Source organism: Calliphora vicina, chromosome X (assembly GCF_958450345.1).
Source record: "Calliphora vicina chromosome X, idCalVici1.1, whole genome shotgun sequence".
NCBI lineage: Eukaryota > Metazoa > Arthropoda > Insecta > Diptera > Calliphoridae > Calliphora > Calliphora vicina.
Window position 1 is genome coordinate 394,695 of NC_088785.1, and position 20,000 is coordinate 414,694.

The 20,000-nt window shown below is 36.9% G+C and overlaps 4 non-coding genes and 1 pseudogene across 4 annotated transcripts in view; all 5 read left to right on the plus strand.

Annotated features, from left to right (window-relative positions):
- Positions 1–361: 361 nt before the first annotated feature.
- Positions 362–541, plus strand: LOC135962967 (5.8S ribosomal RNA). Its single transcript, XR_010576778.1, has one exon. It is a non-coding gene; the product is annotated as a 5.8S ribosomal RNA (ribosomal RNA).
- A 330-nt stretch (positions 542–871) lies between these two features.
- On the plus strand, positions 872–3,602 carry LOC135962951 (large subunit ribosomal RNA; annotated as a pseudogene).
- Positions 3,603–16,109: 12,507 nt separating this feature from the next.
- Positions 16,110–18,096, plus strand: LOC135962882 (small subunit ribosomal RNA). The gene has a single exon (XR_010576724.1). It is a non-coding gene; the product is annotated as a small subunit ribosomal RNA (ribosomal RNA).
- Positions 18,097–18,721: 625 nt separating this feature from the next.
- Positions 18,722–18,901, plus strand: LOC135962968 (5.8S ribosomal RNA). Its single transcript, XR_010576779.1, has one exon. It is a non-coding gene; the product is annotated as a 5.8S ribosomal RNA (ribosomal RNA).
- Positions 18,902–19,231: 330 nt separating this feature from the next.
- The window catches only part of LOC135962917 (large subunit ribosomal RNA), a 3,938-nt gene continuing 3,169 nt past the window's right edge, over positions 19,232–20,000 (plus strand). The window contains exon 1 of the ribosomal RNA XR_010576756.1: positions 19,232–20,000. This exon is cut by the window's right edge and continues 3,169 nt beyond it. This is a non-coding gene — a ribosomal RNA (large subunit ribosomal RNA).

Sequence of the window (20,000 nt, forward strand, 5' to 3'; positions counted from 1 at the left end):
TTCTTTTATTCTCTTTTATTAAAAAAAGATGTACTGATTTATGAACTTAAATCATACATTGGATGGGAATATTTGAAATATATATAATATATTCATTTTAGTGTACTGGCAATACAATTTATTGTATATCCATACATTGCATAAAAATTAAACTCACAATTATAGTTGTACTTGTATACAAGTTAAAAAAAATTGTTCTTTCTAAAAGAACTAAGATATTCGCAACAAACTTTGTGGTATGTTTTAAAATTAAAAAAAATATTATTGAAGGAATTGATATATGCCAATTTGGTTTGGTGTATTTTTGATTTCTTTCAATAAACAAATTTATGAATTGCTATTTAAACAAAAATAAATATATCACTCTAAGCGGTGGATCACTTGGCTCATGGGTCGATGAAGAACGCAGCAAACTGTGCGTCATCGTGTGAACTGCAGGACACATGAACATCGACATTTTGAACGCATATCGCAGTCCATGCTGTAAGGTACTTTAATTTATAATTAGAGTGCTGCTTGGACTACATATGGTTGAGGGTTGTAAGACTATGCTAAATAAGTTGCTTTAAAAATCTTTTATATATTTAATATGTAAAATTTTTTAAAAGCACATGTTGTATTACTGGATATTCTACTATATTCATAATACTAAAAGTTAAAGATACAAAACCTCTAACGAATAAAATCAGAGTATTTAATATTATATATTTTATATTCATTTTTTTATTGAGGAAGGTCTAGCATAAAATATTTTTTTATGAAACTAGGATTGCCTCTCTATTAAAAAGAATTTTTTATTTAAACAGAAAATAAAAGAAATGATTTCTATTTGTGGTTTTGATATTTTATGATTTAAAAAATTTTTTTATTACAACCTCAACTCATATGGGATTACCCCCTGAATTTAAGCATATTAATGAGGGGAGGAAAAGAAACTAACAAGGATTTTCTTAGTAGCGGCGAGCGAAAAGAAAATAGTTCAGCACTAAGTCACTTTGTCTTTATGGCAAATGTGAGATGCAGTGTATGGAATGTCAAATTTCTAGTATGAGAAATTAACGATTTAAGTCCTTCTTAAATGAGACCATTTACCCAAAGAGGGTGCCAGGCCCGTATAACGTTAATGATTACTAGATGGCATTTCCAAAGAGTCGTGTTGCTTGATAGTGCAGCACTAAGTGGGTGGTAAACTCCATCTAAAACTAAATATAACCATGAGACCGATAGTAAACAAGTACCGTGAGGGAAAGTTGAAAAGAACTCTGAATAGAGAGTTAAATAGTACGTGAAACTGCTTAGAGGTTAAGCCCGATGAACCTGAATATCCGTTATGGAAAATTCATCTTTATGATTTTAATATTTATAATATTATAATAATGGTGTGCATTTTTTCTATAAAGGACATTGTAATCTATTAACATAAATATATTTATCATAAGATCATTTGCTTAAGTTTATTCAAATTATTTTGCTTGCATTTTAATATCGAATAAATGCTTTTGATTTGATAAAGTGTTGATAGATTTATTATATATAGTGCTTAAATATTTATATTTTATAATAGCATATTGATCATTGATCTTTATGTTTATTATATGCACTTATATGATTAACAATGCGAAAGATTCAGGATACCTTCGGGACCCGTCTTGAAACACGGACCAAGGAGTCTAACATATTTGCAAGTTATTGGGAATAAAAACCTAATAGCGTAATTAACATAACTTAATTTAATGGGATTAGTTTTTAGCCTATTTATAGTCTATTAATTCAATCCCGGGGCGTTCTATACAGTTATGTATAATAGTATTTATATTATTTATACCTCTAACTAGAGCGTACCTTGAGCATATATGCTGTGACCCGAAAGATGGTGAACTATACTTGATCAGGTTGAAGTCAGGGGAAACCCTGATGGAAGACCGAAACAGTTCTGACGTGCAAATCGATTGTCAGAATTGAGTATAGGGGCGAAAGACCAATCGAACCATCTAGTAGCTGGTTCCCTCCGAAGTTTCCCTCAGGATAGCTGGTGCATTTAAAAATTATGTAAAATAATCTTATCTGGTAAAGCGAATGATTAGAGGCCTTAGGGTCGAAACGATCTTAACCTATTCTCAAACTTTAAATGGGTAAGAACCTCACCTTTCTTGGTATGAAGGTAGTGGTTGTGATATAATGTGCCCAGTGGGCCACTTTTGGTAAGCAGAACTGGCGCTGTGGGATGAACCAAACGTAATGTTACGGTGCCCAAATTAACAACTCATGCAGATACCATGAAAGGCGTTGGTTGCTTAAAACAGCAGGACGGTGGACATGGAAGTCGTAATCCGCTAAGGAGTGTGTAACAACTCACCTGCCGAAGCAACTAGCCCTTAAAATGGATGGCGCTTAAGTTGTATACCTATACATTACCGCTAAAGTAAATGGTTTATGTTCAATTTCGGTTGGATTATAAACTTTGAAACTTTAGTGAGTAGGAGGGTACAATGGTGAGCATAGAAGTGTTTGGCGTAAGCCTGCATGGAGCTGCCATTGGTACAGATCTTGGTGGTAGTAGCAAATAATCGAATGAGACCTTGGAGGACTGAAGTGGAGAAGGGTTTCGTGTGAACAGTGGTTGATCACGAGTTAGTCGGTCCTAAGTTTAAGGCGAAAGCCGAAAATTTTCAAGTTATAATGAAAAGGAAGTAAAATTGCTTAGTAATTAAACACTTGAATAATTTTGAACGAAAGGGAATACGGTTCCAATTCCGTAACCTGTTGAGTATCCGTTTGTTATTAAATATGGGCCTTGTGCTCATCCTGGCAACAGGAACGACCATAAAGAAGCCGTCGAGAGGTATCGGAAGAGTTTTCTTTTCTGTTTTATAGTCGTACTACCATGGAAGTCTTTCGAAGAGAGATATGGTAGATGGACTAGAAGAGCATGACATTTACTGTTGTGTCGATATTTTCTCCTCGGACCTTGAAAATTTATGGTGGGGTCACGCAAACTTCTCAACAGGCCGTACCAATATCCGCAGCTGGTCTCCAAGGTGAAGAGTCTCTAGTCGATAGAATAATGTAGGTAAGGGAAGTCGGCAAATTAGATCCGTAACTTCGGGATAAGGATTGGCTCTGAAGATTGAGATAGTCGGGCTTGATTGGGAAGCAATAACATGGTTTATGTACTCGTTCTGGGTAAATAGAGATTCTCGGATCTTGTTCCCCGGATAGTAGTTACGTAGCCAATTGTGGAACTTTCTTGCTAAAATTTTTAGGGAATTATCGCAAGATATATTCCTTTTAAATTATAACGACTATCAATTAACAATCAATTCAGAACTGGCACGGACTTGGGGAATCCGACTGTCTAATTAAAACAAAGCATTGTGATGGCCCTAGCGGGTGTTGACACAATGTGATTTCTGCCCAGTGCTCTGAATGTCAAAGTGAAGAAATTCAAGTAAGCGCGGGTAAACGGCGGGAGTAACTATGACTCTCTTAAGGTAGCCAAATGCCTCGTCATCTAATTAGTGACGCGCATGAATGGATTAACGAGATTCCTACTGTCCCTATCTACTCACACTTGTGCGTTGTACGTTGAGCTGATCAGACGTGTTTTTATAAGCGGATTTTCGGTACGTAAATTTAAAGTGTTATAGTGCGAATATTAAAAAGAGCGATAGTGGATTTTGAAACTTGGACTCAATAGATTCGGGAGATAGTGAAATTTTGTGAATCGGTTGGCGGATGCCTAAGATATAGGCAGATTAAAAATCGGTAGACAGAAACTGAAACGTGTGTATTATTATACATAGTGTGTGTGTGTGTAATAAAAAGTTGAGACTCCGCTGACAAGGTGTCTCAAGGCCAAACTCCGGCGGCAGTTTTTAGTGTTGCCATACGGCGGGTGAGTGTGTCGGTGCTGCCACTAGTGTAACTGGTAAGGCAGTTCACGGGTAACACGGTTCGGGTAAGGCAGTGTCGGTAAGGCAGTGTTGGTAAAACGGTTCGGTCGGTAAGGCAGTGTCGGTAATACGGTTCGGTCGGTAAGTTCACGGGACGGATAAAACCGCATTGGTAAGGCAGTGCAAAAACTGCATTGGTAATACGGTTCCTTCCGGTCGGTAACGCAGTGCACTTCCGGTTTTGGTTCGACCATTTCCGGTTTGTGTCTCCGCTAAGTGGTGTGTGTCTCCACTAAGTGGTGTGTGTCCGTGCTACTTTGTGTTTTGGTGTCTTGGCTATTAGGGCAATTCACATTTTTTGCTGACGGATAGTAGGGGGTTCCTGGAAATTGGAAATTTTTTCTGATTGTTCTCTTTTCGTGAGTATACTGTTTTTTGAGTTACTTTCGACAGTTTTTGGTATTGAATAGTTAGACATGCCGCCTGCGGGCAAGAAGAAGGGCGAAAAGCCGAAAGCGAAGGGTGATGCGTCGGACATGACTACGACTGATGGCGGTGAGAAGGTGTTGAAGCCGGCATGCGTACGTATTGTTCGACATACTGAGAGTGAGCTGTCGAGCACAGAGATGGAGGAGGAAGCTAAGCGTTTCAAGGTTGGTTCTCCTAAGGTCAAACGTGCTGCTGATGCTGCTCCTGCCGATGATGCTATGGAGGTGTCGGATGTTACATCTGGTGCTAGCCTCAAGAGGATGCGTGGACGTAAGAGGCCACAACCACTTATGGACACTGGTGTAGTCGGTCAGATGAAGGCCGTGACTGCGGCCTTGATGGGGTTGGTGATGGCTGACGGCGTTGGTTCTGAGCTGGCTAAGACGGTTATGGAACACTCATCCAAGTACGAGCTGTTGCTTTTTGGTCTGGTGGCGGAAAATGAGCGGCTGAAGGGGCGTCTTGAGGTGTATGAGGGTAAAATGGGTGGTGTGCAGCCGGCGGCCTTTAGGGCTTCCATGCCACCTCCAGCTCCGGTGATTAACAGGCGTGGCGGTGTGGCTGCTGTTGATGCTCCGGTGGCTGCTGTTCCAAAGCCTGTAGAGACGTGGTCGGTGGTGGTCAAGGGAAAGAAGGGCGTCTCGTCTAAGGAGATAGTGGAGAAGGTCCAGAAGGAGGTTGGCCCTACGTTGGGTGTTCGCGTCCACACTTTGCGGCCTATGCGCGATGGCGGAGCGGTCATTCGGACCCCGTCGGTAGCTGAGAGGGAGAAGGTGGCGAAGAATGCCAAGTTCGGTGAGGTTGGGTTGGAGGTGTCGGTGAGAGACAAGCTCGGACCGAAGATCGTCGTACAGCGAGTTCATCCGGAGATTACCCCGGATGAATTTATGACGGAGCTGTACGAGATGAATCTCAAGCAGAAGATGTCCGAGGAGGTCTTTAAGCGGAGCGTTCGTCTGGTGACTGGTCCTTGGAAGGCGAGTGGCGGTCCAGTAAATGTCGTCCTTGAGGGCAACGCTGGTACTTTGCAGCATATGCTCGACGTTGGTAGGTGCTACATAAAGTGGTTTTCGTTTACGGTACGACAGCACGACGCAGTCCCCAGCTGCTTTAGATGCCTGGGTTTCGACCACATGGTACGGGACTGCAGGATGGACACTGATGTCTGTCGCTTATGTGGCACGGCCGGCCACTTAGCCTCACGCTGCCAGAATGAAGTTAGATGCAGGAACTGTGCCTTTAAGGGGCTTCCGGCTGGGCATCTAATGATGTCTGCAGCCTGCCCAGTTTACAGCGCCATTGTCGCCAAGGCGAACGCACGCCATTAATATGGAGGGTACGGATATGAAAATTTTGCAGCTTAACTGCCAGCGGGCATATTCGGTGATTTGCGAACTAGGTCAAGCGATGTACAACCTGAATGCGACTTTTGCACTCGTGCAGGAGCCGTATGTCACGGATGGTCACATCAGGGGTTTGCCGGGGGGTATGCGCGCGTTTACGGACTTGGGGGGCAACGCCGCTATTATAATTAAGGACAGTTACATTGACTGTACGGTTATGAGTAGGAGTGATTGGGGAGTCTGCGTTAGCGTAGAGGGCGGTTTTGGTAGAATGCTACTGACAAGCATCTACTGTAGGTTTGGGGGGCCTCTTGAACCCTATTTAGGGTACATGGATTCGGTACTACTACTGGATAGTAGTTCACCTATAATCCTTGGTTTAGACGCAAATGCATGCTCTCGCATGTGGTTCTCTAAGATGGGCGGGAATACTTCTGCTCATCAGAACTACTTGCGAGGTGTCATGCTTAGTGAATGGCTGGTCACAAAGCGGCTCATTGTCCTCAATGAGCCTAGTGAGATGTACACTTTTGATGGTCCAAGGGGATGTAGTGACATTGACGTGACGTTAGCCAATATGGGGGCAATGACAGAATACCGTTTTAGCTGGAAGATTAGGGATGACTTTGGTGTGAGTGATCATAGTCTCATTGAGATTGTGGTCTCCCACCAACGGGCAACGGACGGGACGTACCTACCACGCAAGTGGAAACTACGCGACGTCAATTGGGATAACTATGCTGACGCATTTCGGTGGGCAACGTTGGATGTTCCAATTGACGACTTTAGGGCACTTACTATTGACAGTCAAGTCAGCCTGATAGATCGGTGGATGTGTACCACTAATGATACTCTCCTTGGTCGTTGTCGCAAGACTCGTCAGGGAGGGGTCAGGTGGTGGACTCGCGAGCTGGATCTGATGCGGAGGAGCGTTCGTCGTCTCAGGAAGCGATTCCAGAGGGGAAGGCGCTCTAATGCAGAAGATCTGGTGCAGCGAAAAGCTGACTATCTGGCTGCCTTGAGAGTCTACAAGGACAGAATCGTGAGTGTGAAGGAGGACGAGTGGCGTACTTTCGTACAGGACAACAGGGATGACCCCTGGGGTAAGGTTTACCGTATCCTTAGGGGTAGACGGCAACAGGCGGACTTGTCGGGTCTTCGGGTTGGTAACACAACGTTGCTGACGTGGAGACAGTGCACGGACGCCTTGCTTGAGACTTTCTTTCCGGGGGCGGAATCGGCTGATCATCTTCCCTATGGGGAGATGATTAGTCCTCCGCCACTGGAAAGAATGGAAGTTGATGATAGCATATACCGAGTCAAAAGTAGGAAATCTCCGGGTATTGATGGTATGACTGGAGAGATGTGTAAAAGCATCTGGAAGGCCATACCGGAATATCTGGAGTCAGTCTTTGGGAGGTGTATCAGTGAGGGCTATTTCCCTGAGGCTTGGAAGCAGGCTAAAGTTGTGGTGCTCCTGAAGTCGCCCGATAAAGTGAGGAGTGATCCACGCTCATATCGGGGTATCAGCCTCCTTCCGGTACTTGGAAAAGTGCTGGAAAGGATGATGGTATATAGACTGAGGGAGTCCTACAATGAGGTGGCTTCTGAGTTTCAGTTCGGATTTAAAGAGGGGAAATCTGTTGAGGACGCGTGGCACCATGTCAAGTCTAGCGTTGTAAACTCTGCAAGCAAATATGTCCTTGGCATATTTGTTGATTTTAAGGGTGCGTTTGATTATCTCTCTTGGAGAGAGGTTCTTGATAGACTGCGTTTAGTTGGCTGTCGAGAGCTCTCCCTATGGAGTAGTTACTTCAGCGGCAGGAAAGCTTTTGTGGTAGGCGCCAACGATACTGTTTGCAGGGATGTTGCCAGGGGCTGCCCTCAGGGGTCTATCTGTGGTCCATTTATTTGGAACCTAATGATGGATCCCTTGTTGAGGTCTCTGGCGGCGTCTTGCCGACTCTGTGCTTACGCGGATGACTTGCTCATCTTAATCGAAGGTCAGTCTCGTGCTGAGCTGGAGAGAAGAGGTGAGCAGGCCATGCGTGAGGTCAATGAGTGGGGGAACAGTGTCGGTGTTGAAGTGTCGAGGGAGAAAACCGTGATGATGATGCTGAAAGGCATCTTATCGCGGACTCGTTCCCCGTCAGTTCGATCTGGTGACGTTTTTCTCAGATACGTGACCCAGGTCAAGTATCTGGGAATTACGATGGGTGAGAGAATGAGCTTCTTCGCTCATCTCTCTGTGGTTCGAGAAAAGCTGACTGTCGTTGCAAGTTGTATCAGACGCATCCTTAGAAGTGACTGGGGTCTTGGCAGGCGTGCTGTGCGTACCATATATGGTGGACTTTTCGTTGCTTGTGCAACGTTTGGCTCATCCGTATGGTACGAAACGGTTATGTCTGTTGTGGGCCGCAAAAAGTCATTGACTTGTCAGAGAGTTGCAATGCTGGCTTGCATGCCAGTTTGCCATACGGTCTCGACGGATGCTCTTCAGGTCCTGCTGGGTGCGGCTCCCCTTGACTTGGAAGTAATACGGCGTGGTATTGCTTTTAAGGTCAAGAAGGGACTGCCACTTCTTAGTCATGACTGGATTTCGGCTTCTGACGTGGTAGGGTTGGACTCAAGACGGACGAAACTCCTGCTGGACGATCATCTTGTTTCAAGATGGCGTTCACGCTGGACGAACAGCAACAACGGGCGGGTCACTCACGAGTTTATACGGGACGCTACATTTGTTAGGGAACGCCCGAACTTTGGCTTTGGCTTGAGTTTGGGTTTTATACTGACCGGACATGGCTCCTTGAATGCATTTTTGCATAAAAGGGGTCTGTCAGATTCGCCGGACTGTAGTTGTGGACAAGGGACGGAGGACTGGTTACATGTACTTACGGGGTGTTCACTTTATAGTGATATTAGGAGTCTGGATGATATGGGGATCTATCATTCAGAGGGGGGATGGGATTGTAGTAGGGCTTTAGAGGACAGTCGGACGTTTAGAAGGTTAGGTGAATACGCAAGGGGCGTATTCAATCGTAGGAGGACTGTACGTTAGTGGAGGTGACCTCTGATGTAATCATTCGTGGTGGTGCTCAACTGCCAATGTGCCTTCGCACAGGTATTGTACATCGCCTGGCCCGGTTTGCAAATATGGGTATATTCGTTGGTGGGGGCTGATACGCGTTATCTGTCCCTCCCAGCAGTGCACCGTCTCGCACCTCTCCCTGCTGTTTTGCTGTTTGCTGCTACCTGTTCTTGACTCGCGCGTTGTGATGTGAAGGCTACCCGTGAGGGAGCTTTGTCTATTGTTGCAATCGTTTGTTCGTGTCGTCCCTTGCTGGTGTCGCACCATGTGGCACAAAGCGTCGCTCGTGAGAGCGGCTGTTCAGTGTGTGGCGTCTTGTGTTGTTCTTTGTCTCTTTATGTTGATGTATGTTTGCTGTGTCGTTGCTGTTGGGTGACCAGTCCCGAACTATTTGGAGTTCTACTTGGTAGTAGCTTCGGCTACGAGGCCTGACCGGAGGCTTAATTCTGGTACCACGGGTGTCAGGAGCCCCTGGAACTTCGGTTCCAGCCTGACAGTTGGTGCGGCCCTTCGGGGAGCTTCGTGGTGGCTGTGGTTTAGACCCAAATCGCGGGTAGAGCGCAAGCTCGGTGTGGAGTTGCATTGCAACCGGGTGCCGTGACCCATAGAACGGAAGGAGTTTTAGATAGTGCTCCGCTCCTCACCAAGGGGGAGGTTATGTCCAAATACATAATTTCAAATTGGTACTCGTGTATGGCTTTTTGCTGTGCATGGGGGCGTAGGTGGACGCATTGTTTCTGCCCGGTGTTAAGAGCACCGTGAGTTTGGGCCTTTGCGGCAGGTACTCACGTAAAACCTGGACATATCTGTCCCTATCTACTATCTAGCGAAACCACAGCCAAGGGAACGGGCTTGGAATAATTAGCGGGGAAAGAAGACCCTGTTGAGCTTGACTCTAATCTGGCAGTGTAAGGAGACATAAGAGGTGTAGAATAAGTGGGAGATTTTAGTCTTTCGGGGCTTTTATCACCAATGAAATACCACTACTCTTATTGTTTCCTTACTTACTTGATTAAATGGAACGTGTATCATTTCTTAGCCATTATACGGATATATTTATATATCTTATGGTATTGGGTTATGATGCAAGCTTCTAGATCAAAGTACTAAGAGTTTGTTATATAATTGTAAACAAATTCTGATGAGATAATGGCATTTCGGTGCTATTGTCAATATTTAAAATTTGGTATAACTCCTAATACTCAGGTATGATCCAATTCAAGGACATTTCCAGGTAGGGAGTTTGGCTGGGGCGGTACATCTCTCAAATAATAACGGAGGTGTCCCAAGGCCAGCTCAGTGCGGACAGAAACCACACATAGAGCAAAAGGGCAAATGCTGACTTGATCTCGGTGTTCAGTACACACAGGGACAGCAAAAGCTCGGCCTATCGATCCTTTTGGTTTAAGGAGTTTTTAACAAGAGGTGTCAGAAAAGTTACCACAGGGATAACTGGCTTGTGGCGGCCAAGCGTTCATAGCGACGTCGCTTTTTGATCCTTCGATGTCGGCTCTTCCTATCATTGTGAAGCAAAATTCACCAAGCGTTGGATTGTTCACCCATGCAAGGGAACGTGAGCTGGGTTTAGACCGTCGTGAGACAGGTTAGTTTTACCCTACTAATGACAATATGTTGTTGCGACAGCATTCCTGCGTAGTACGAGAGGAACCGCAGGTACGGACCTATGGCACAATACTTGTTCGAGCGAACAGTGGTATGACGCTACGTCCGTTGGATTATGCCTGAACGCCTCTAAGGTCGTATCCAAGCTGGACTGCAATGATAAAAATGGGGCAATTGCATTGTATGGCTCTTAAACCATTTAAAGTTTGCCTTTGGTAAACGACAATGGATTGTGATGCCAATGTTATTTGTAACATAGCAAGTGCAGGAGGATATTATCACCTGTACGCCGCGCTAGTTACTTATAAAAACATTATTTAATATAATGACAATGCCTAGAATCAATTGTAAACGACTTTTGTAACGGGCAAGGTGTTGTAAGTGGTAGAGCAGCTGCCATACTGCGATCCACTGAAGCTCATCCTTAGCTTGACGATTCGATCAATTTATTTGTAATATAATATATATATATAATTATATATATTATATTTTTGATGAATGTGTTGTGTTGTGATATGTGTGTTATGTTCTGTATTTTACAATACGGTTCTACTATATCGCTCTTTTACACATTCATTAAATTATATATATCATAATAATAATATTATAAAAAATATATATAATACATAAAAGTTGTATGTGTAATCTCTAAATATCATAAATTTCATTAATTGAATTTTTTTTTTTTTTTTTTGTATTATTTTTAAATAAAAGCATTTTATTTATTAATATCATTATTATCGGCTCTTCTCCCTATCAAGAAGTCAAGTCGTTTACTTATATTTATTATATATATGTTTTAATATATATATATAGTAAATGTAATAAGAAAAAAACATTATACATACAAATATTATATATGTTATTTATATAGTATTAAATAAAACATTATTATTATAATATAATAATCAAGAAAAGAAGAAGTAGTATTATATTTATTATTTATATAGTAAATATAATAAAATAAAAGGCGCGCATTATACATGAAAAGATTATATAATGGTTTTATATTATTAATATAGTTTTAAATTAATTATATATAATAATTAAAGAAAAAAGTAATATTATATTTATTATATTATAACAATGATGGTGGTGGTGGTGGTGGGTTGGAGATATAATAAATATAATAATAGAAAAAGCATCATATAAATGAAAATATTAAATAGATGTTGTTATATTATATATATATAATATTAAATAAAATATTATATTTATTATATATAAAAATGTATATAATAATCAAAAGAATAATAAGTCCTTTCATGTATTATTATGTTGTTTATTAATATATAAATATACATGAAATGTTTATATATAGTAAATATATAATAAAGCGCGGGCATTAATAAATAAATATATATATAATATATATTATAAAGTGAATAATAATATTAACCATTATATATAATATATAAGAAAATAAAAGATTTTTTCGAATCTCTCATCATGTGATTGCATATCATTTATTTATTTATATGTGTTTTCGGTCTCATAAAAAAAATAATAAAAGACTTTTTCAAATCTGTTTATTTTTTTATAGACAGAGTAGTTTTACTCTAAAGTTAACAAAATCGAGTAAGCAACTCATGATGTTTTGATATTGAATGGATTAAACTCTAGATTCTTTATAATTATACAAATAATAAATAAGAATATTTTGAAAATTGAATGTGTGAAAAGAAATTAACTAAATAATAAAAATATTTTTCTTAACAATGTTTTGAAAAATTTTATTCTGCCCAGTGCTCTGAATGTCAATGTGAAGAAATTCGAGTAAGCGCGTTTAAACGGCTGTATTAAATATTAAGATCATAAGAGAGAGGTAGCCAAATACTACCTCGTCATACAAATAGTGATGAATATGAATGGATTAACTAGTTTTACTCTATGTTAACAAAATCGAGTAAGCTGCTCGTGATGTTTTGATATTGAATGGATTAAACTCTAGATTCTTTATTATACAAATAATAAATAAGAATATTTTGAAAATTGAATGTGTGAAAAGAAATTAACTAAATAATAAAAATATTTTTCTTAACAATGTTTTGAAAAATTTCATTCTGCCAAGTGCTCTGAATGTCAATGTGAAGAAATTCGAGTAAGCGCGTTTAAACGGCTGTATTAAATATTAAGATCATAAGGAGGTAGCCAAATACCTCGTCATACAAATAGTGATGATGAATATGAATGGTTTAACTAGTTTTACTCTAATTTTAACAAAATCGAGTAAGCAGCTCATGATGTTTTGATATTGAATGGATTAAACACTAGATTATTTATTATACAAATAATAAATGAGAATATTTTGAAAATTGAATGTGTGAAAAGAAATTAACTAAATAATAAATATTTTTCTTAACAATGTTTTGAAAAATTTCATTCTGCCAAGTGCTCTGAATGTCAATGTGAAGAAATTCGAGTAAGCGCGTTTAAACGGCTGTATTAAATATTAAGATCATAAGGTAGCCAAATACCTCGTCATTATACAAATAGTGATGATGAATATGAATGGTTTAACTAGTTTTACTCTAATGTTAACAAAATCGAGTAAGCAGCTCATGATGTTTTGATATTGAATGGATTAAACACTAGATTCTTTATTATACAAATAATAAATAAGAATATTTTGAAAATTGAATGTGTGAAAAGAAATTAACTAAATAATAAAAATATTTTTCTTAACAATGTTTTGAAAAATTTCATTCTGCCCATAAATAAATTTTAGAGTAAAACTACTTTGAATTTTTTCATTGTCGCTTAATAATGAGGTACTGAGCCATTATTTGTTTTTTAAACGGCTGTAGCAAATATTAAGATCATAAGGTAGCCAAATACCTCGTCATACAAATAGTGATGATGAATATGAATGGTTTAACTAGTTTTACTCTAATGTTAACAAAATCGAGTAAGCAGCTCATGATGTTTTGATATTGAATGGATTAAACACTAGATTCTTTATTATACAAATAATAAATAAGAATATTTTGAAAATTGAATGTGTGAAAAGAAATTAACTAAATAATAAATATTTTTCTTAACAATGTTTTGAAAAATTTCATTCTGCCAAGTGCTCTGAATGTCAATGTGAAGAAATTCGAGTAAGCGTGGTTGATGAGATGAAAAAATTTATTACAAAAAAAAAAAATGATGGCTCAGTTCATCATTATTAAGCGATAATGAAAAAATACAAAGTAGTTTTACTCTAAAATTTATTACAAAAAAAAAAAAATGATGGCTCAGTTCATCATTATTAAGCGATAATGAAAAAATACAAAGTAGTTTTACTCTAAAATTTATTACAAAAAAAAAAAATGATGGCTCCGCTATGTCATTATTAAGCGACAATGAAAAAATACAAAGTAGTTTTACTCTAATGCTGACAAAAATTTGATTCTGTCCAGTGCTCTGAATGTTGTCAATGTGAAGAAATTTCAGTAAGCGCTGTTGAACGGCGGCATTAAATATTAAGGTCTTAAGTTAGACAAAGTCCTCATCATCGAATTAGTGATGCATATGAATGGATTAACGAGATTCCTACTGTCCCTATATTTAAAAAAAAAATGTTGACTCTCATCACCACATCATTATGAAAAAATTTAATAAAATATTGGCTCATCACATTATTGTGAAGAAAATAATAAAATATTGGCTCATCCTATCATTATGAAGTAAAAAAAAGAAAAATACTGAGTAGTTTCATTCTAATTTCAAAGTAGAAAAATTTATTTAAAAAAAATGTTGGCTCTCATCGCCACATCATTGTGAAAAAAGAAAAAATATTGGCTCACACATCATTATTAAGCGATAAAAATAACGATAGAGTAGTTTTACTCTAATGCTTACACAAAAATGTGATACTGTAAGCGCGGTTGAACGGCGGAATTAAATATTAACGTCATTAGGTAGACAAAGTTCTCGTCATCTAATTAGTGACACATATGAATGGATTAACGAGTTTCCTACTGTCCCTAGGAAAATTATACTGTCCCTTGTTTGCTGATGATAGATGTATTAAAATTATTTAGTTTTACTCTACTCTACTCTATTACTTATACACAAAAATGTTGTTTGCTAATGAGATGAATGTATAGATGGATGGATGTATGTATTAAAATTATTTAGTTTTACTCCTCTACTAATAATAACAATACTACTACACAAAACAAAACAAAATATAAAATGTATTGTGGATTTAATAAAATCTATAATGATTTTCCTTTATAATAGTACCAAAAATAATAAAGAAAAGTTAAATTTTTATACAAATTTGTTAAATTTGTGAAAATAATACTATTTATTAGTTAAATGTTATAAATTGAAAAAAATGTGGACTAAAATCTATAATGATTTTCATACAAAATCCCAAAAATAATAAAGAAAAGTATATTTTTCATACAAATTTTTACAATTTAAGGAAATATTTCATAAAATAATAAAATTTTTGAAAAAATCGAAAATTTTTTATTTTGAAATATTGAACAATTTGAAAAGAAAATCTATTTAGATGTTGATATTAGTTCATATTGTATGAAATTTCTTAAAAAAATTATCAAAATCGATAAAATTTTATTTTAATTTTTCTTACTTTTGTAAGTTAGGGAAATAGAAATTTTGAAATTTTGAAATTTCAAAAAAAAAAAATCTACAATTTTAGAAAATTTAAAAATTTTTTTTATCCAAAAATTAGTAATAATTCGTACGATTCATAATCAAAAAGAAAATTTCAAAAAAGTTGCTTAGAACTCAAGATATACAATTTTAAAGTTTCGGAAAACGAAATTGGCGGGGAAGTTGTATGTAACTATCTCTATATACTCTTGACATAAAATGCAGAGATACTAAATATTCACACAAAACATCAAAAATACTAATATACGGTGTGTTAAAATTGATTTAAGAATGAAAATCGAATGCGAATGATGATATTGTGCAAGAATGTTACAACGTGAATGTTGGAACTATTTGCTTGTTTTTTTTTTATATTGTGTATTGAGGTTTTTAAATATCTATTTTATTATTTGCGTTGAATATATGTGGTATAGTATTTTGTGTGTGGGGAGAGCAATGAAAACTTTTTTTAGTTTATTTGCCGCTAACGATGAATCTATTTAAGTTTGTCGACAAATTTTTTTAGTTTGTTGATTGAACTGTATAGTTATTCGTTAGTGTAAAATTATTTATTTTATTTTTTTTTTATAATTTTAATTTTTCTTTATTGAAATATTAAAATTAATTTTTATTCAATGTGCTAAAATTATTTATGATGCTTTGGTCTCTAGAACAAGAATTTTTTTATATTCTTGGGGATTTCAATATTTGCATTGGTAAATTTATTTTGTTAAAATCGAATAAAGAAAAATAAGTATTTTCTTAGTTTTTTTTATATAAGATTTTTTTGGTGAAGATTTTTTGGTGTTTTTCAAAAATGTATAAAATGTAAAAATGAAATATGAATGAAATGTAATTCTTAATTGCATATCAAAAAATATCATATATATTGAAAAATATTATATGATGCAATGTGAAATAAATGATAATAGAACAATATATTGTTTAAAAATCAAGAACAGTGAATTTGGAATGACGAATATGACGCGATAAAAAGCTGATTTTCGTTAAATTTCTTTTCAACTAAAACCAATTGAAAACAAATAATATAAATAAAACATTATTCTGGTTGATCCTGCCAGTAGTTATATGCTTGTCTCAAAGATTAAGCCATGCATGTCTAAGTACACACGAATTAAAAGTGAAACCGCAAAAGGCTCATTATATCAGTTATGGTTCCTTAGATCGTTAACAGTTACTTGGATAACTGTGGTAATTCTAGAGCTAATACATGCAATATAAATACGGACCTTTGGGACGTATGCTTTTATTAGGCTAAAACCAAGCGATCGCAAGATCGTTATTATGGTTGAACTCTAGATAACTTGCTGATCGTATGGTCTTGTACCGACGACAGATCTTTCAAATGTCTGCCCTATCAACTTTTGATGGTAGTATCTAGGACTACCATGGTTGCAACGGGTAACGGGGAATCAGGGTTCGATTCCGGAGAGGGAGCCTGAGAAACGGCTACCACATCTAAGGAAGGCAGCAGGCGCGTAAATTACCCACTCCCAGCTCGGGGAGGTAGTGACGAAAAATAACAATACAGGACTCATATTAGAGGCCCTGTAATTGGAATGAGTACACTTTAAATCCTTTAACAAGGACCTATTGGAGGGCAAGTCTGGTGCCAGCAGCCGCGGTAACTCCAGCTCCAATAGCGTATATTAAAGTTGTTGCGGTTAAAACGTTCGTAGTTGAACTTGTGCTTCATACGGGTAGTACAACTATAATTGTAGTTTGTACTGTACCTTATGTATGTAAGCGTATTACCGGTGGAGTTCTTATATGTATTAAATACTTGTATTTGTGCATATTCCTCCTATTTAAACCTGCTTCAGTGCTCTTCATCGAGTGTTGTTGTGGGCCGGTACAATTACTTTGAACAAATTAGAGTGCTTAAAGCAGGCTCCAAATGCCTGAATATTTTGTGCATGGAATAATGAAATAAGACCTCTGTTCTACTTTCATTGGTTTTTAGATCAAGAGGTAATGATTAATAGAAGCAGTTTGGGGGCATTAGTATTACGACGCGAGAGGTGAAATTCTTGGACCGTCGTAAGACTAACTTAAGCGAAAGCATTTGCCAAAGATGTTTTCATTAATCAAGAACGAAAGTTAGAGGTTCGAAGGCGATCAGATACCGCCCTAGTTCTAACCATAAACGATGCCAGCTAGCAATTGGGTGTAGCTACTATCATGGCTCTCTCAGTCGCTTCCCGGGAAACCAAAGCTTTTGGGCTCCGGGGGAAGTATGGTTGCAAAGCTGAAACTTAAAGGAATTGACGGAAGGGCACCACCAGGAGTGGAGCCTGCGGCTTAATTTGACTCAACACGGGAAAACTTACCAGGTCCGAACATAAGTGTGTAAGACAGATTGATAGCTCTTTCTCGAATCTATGGGTGGTGGTGCATGGCCGTTCTTAGTTCGTGGAGTGATTTGTCTGGTTAATTCCGATAACGAACGAGACTCAAATATATTAAATAGATGCTTTCAGGATTATGGTGTTTGAAGCTTTTGTAGCCTTCATTCATGAGTGCAGTAAAATGTGTGAGTGTTTGAATGTGTTTATGAAAGTGGAGCCGTACCTGTTGGTTTGTCCCATTATAAGGACACTAGCTTCTTAAATGGACAAATTGCGTCTAGCAATAATGAGATTGAGCAATAACAGGTCTGTGATGCCCTTAGATGTCCTGGGCTGCACGCGCGCTACAATGAAAGTATCAACGTGTATTTCCTAGACCGAGAGGTCCGGGTAAACCGCTGAACCACTTTCATGCTTGGGATTGTGAACTGAAACTGTTCACATGAACTTGGAATTCCCAGTAAGTGTGAGTCATTAACTCGCATTGATTACGTCCCTGCCCTTTGTACACACCGCCCGTCGCTACTACCGATTGAATTATTTAGTGAGGTCTCCGGACGTGATCACTGTAACGCCTTGTGTGTTACGGTTGTTTCGCAAAAGTTGACCGAACTTGATTATTTAGAGGAAGTAAAAGTCGTAACAAGGTTTCCGTAGGTGAACCTGCGGAAGGATCATTAATGTGTTCCTAACCGATAAAAAAAATTTTTTTATATATTTATATATAAAAAATATTAATAAAAAAAAAAACATAATGCCCTTTAAAAAAAAAGGCTAATAAAAATAAAATTAAAAATATTTAAATATTTTTTTTTTATAAAAAAAAAAGAGAAAAACACTAAAAGTGTTATTGAAAGAAAAACTCTTTAATAATAAAATAATATTATATTTAATAATATTATAAAAAAAGTCGTTGGAAATTATATATATATATATAATATATTTTCTTTTATTCTCTTTTATTAAAAAAAGATGTACTGATTTATGAACTTAAATCATACATTGGATGGGAATATTTGAAATATATATAATATATTCATTTTAGTGTACTGGCAATACAATTTATTGTATATCCATACATTGCATAAAAATTAAACTCACAATTATAGTTGTACTTGTATACAAGTTAAAAAAAATTGTTCTTTCTAAAAGAACTAAGATATTCGCAACAAACTTTGTGGTATGTTTTAAAATTAAAAAAAATATTATTGAAGGAATTGATATATGCCAATTTGGTTTGGTGTATTTTTGATTTCTTTCAATAAACAAATTTATGAATTGCTATTTAAACAAAAATAAATATATCACTCTAAGCGGTGGATCACTTGGCTCATGGGTCGATGAAGAACGCAGCAAACTGTGCGTCATCGTGTGAACTGCAGGACACATGAACATCGACATTTTGAACGCATATCGCAGTCCATGCTGTAAGGTACTTTAATTTATAATTAGAGTGCTGCTTGGACTACATATGGTTGAGGGTTGTAAGACTATGCTAAATAAGTTGCTTTAAAAATCTTTTATATATTTAATATGTAAAATTTTTTAAAAGCACATGTTGTATTACTGGATATTCTACTATATTCATAATACTAAAAGTTAAAGATACAAAACCTCTAACGAATAAAATCAGAGTATTTAATATTATATATTTTATATTCATTTTTTTATTGAGGAAGGTCTAGCATAAAATATTTTTTTATGAAACTAGGATTGCCTCTCTATTAAAAAGAATTTTTTATTTAAACAGAAAATAAAAGAAATGATTTCTATTTGTGGTTTTGATATTTTATGATTTAAAAAATTTTTTTATTACAACCTCAACTCATATGGGATTACCCCCTGAATTTAAGCATATTAATGAGGGGAGGAAAAGAAACTAACAAGGATTTTCTTAGTAGCGGCGAGCGAAAAGAAAATAGTTCAGCACTAAGTCACTTTGTCTTTATGGCAAATGTGAGATGCAGTGTATGGAATGTCAAATTTCTAGTATGAGAAATTAACGATTTAAGTCCTTCTTAAATGAGACCATTTACCCAAAGAGGGTGCCAGGCCCGTATAACGTTAATGATTACTAGATGGCATTTCCAAAGAGTCGTGTTGCTTGATAGTGCAGCACTAAGTGGGTGGTAAACTCCATCTAAAACTAAATATAACCATGAGACCGATAGTAAACAAGTACCGTGAGGGAAAGTTGAAAAGAACTCTGAATAGAGAGTTAAATAGTACGTGAAACTGCTTAGAGGTTAAGCCCGATGAACCTGAATATCCGTTATGGAAAATTCATCTTTATGATTTTAATATTTATAATATTATAATAATGGTGTGCATTTTTTCTATAAAGGACATTGTAATCTATTAACATAAATATATTTATCATAAGATCATTTGCTTAAGTTTATTCAAATTATTTTGCTTGCATTTTAATATCGAATAAATGCTTTTGATTTGATAAAGTGTTGATAGATTTATTATATATAGTGCTTAAATATTTATATTTTATAATAGCATATTGATCATTGATCTTTATGTTTATTATATGCACTTATATGATTAACAATGCGAAAGATTCAGGATACCTTCG